Below are 1122 nucleotides of genomic sequence, written 5' to 3'. Positions count from 1 at the left end.
GCTTTGGATTCTCACTGGAAAAGAACAAATCACAGAAAACTTCAAGCCACAGAAACACTTTTTGGAGGGGCTTGAAACCCCTCAAACACTTTTTTTGAGGGGGCTTCAACCCCCTTGAACACCATGCAAGAGGCTACAACCCCCTGAAACACTTTTCAAAGGGGCTTCCAACCCATTGAACACTTTTAAAAAGGGTTTTTAACCCCTAACCTCTCCTTGGAGCTTTCTCTTCTCCAGACTGAATAACCCAAACTGTCTCAGTTTGTCTTCATAGGAGAGGTGCTCTAGCTCCCTGATCATCCTCGTGGCCCTTCTCTGGACACACTCCAGCATGTCCATATCTTTCTTGTAATAGGGGCTCCAGAACTGGATGCAGTGCTCCAGGTGGGGTCTCACCAGAGTGGAGTAGAGGGGGAGAATCACCTCCCTTGACCTGCTGGCCACGCCTCTCTTGATGTAGCCCAGGATACGACTGGCTTTCTGGGCTGGAAGTGTACACTGACGGCTCACATTGAGCTTCTCATCCACCAGTACCCCCAAGTCCTTTTCTTCAGGGCTGCTCTCAAGCCAGTCACTGCCCGGTCTAGATCGGTGCTTGGGATTGCCCCGACTGAGATGCAGGACCTTGCACTTGGCCTTGTTGAACTTCATTAGATTGGCATGGGCCCACCTCTCCAGCCTGCCAAGGTCCCTCTGGATGGCATCCCTTCCCTCCCGCGTGTCATCCCATCCCCCTTGGTCCCTCAAGATGCCTCTGGATGGCATTCCTTCCCTCCAGCGTGTCAACTACATCACACAGTTTGGTGTCATCAGCAAATTTGCTGAGGGTGTGCTCAGTGCCACCGTCCATGTCACCAATGAAGATGTTAAACAAGACTGGTCCCAGTACTGATCCTTGAGGCACTCCACTTGGCCTCCTCTTGGACATGGACCTATTGACAGCCACTCTTTGGGTGCAGCCATCAAGCCAGTTCTTTATCCACTGAGTTGTCCATCCATCAAACCTGTATTTCACTAGCTTGGAGACCAGGATGTCATGTGGGACAGTGTCAAAAGCCTTGCTCAGATTGTTAGAAATGAATGGTAGTGTTGATTTTGCATTCTAGTGTTAGAAATGTAGTG

This window comes from Apus apus (assembly GCF_020740795.1).
Source record: "Apus apus isolate bApuApu2 chromosome 28 unlocalized genomic scaffold, bApuApu2.pri.cur SUPER_28_unloc_1, whole genome shotgun sequence".
Taxonomy (NCBI): domain Eukaryota; kingdom Metazoa; phylum Chordata; class Aves; order Apodiformes; family Apodidae; genus Apus; species Apus apus.
Note: the sequence above shows the minus strand (reverse complement) of the source record.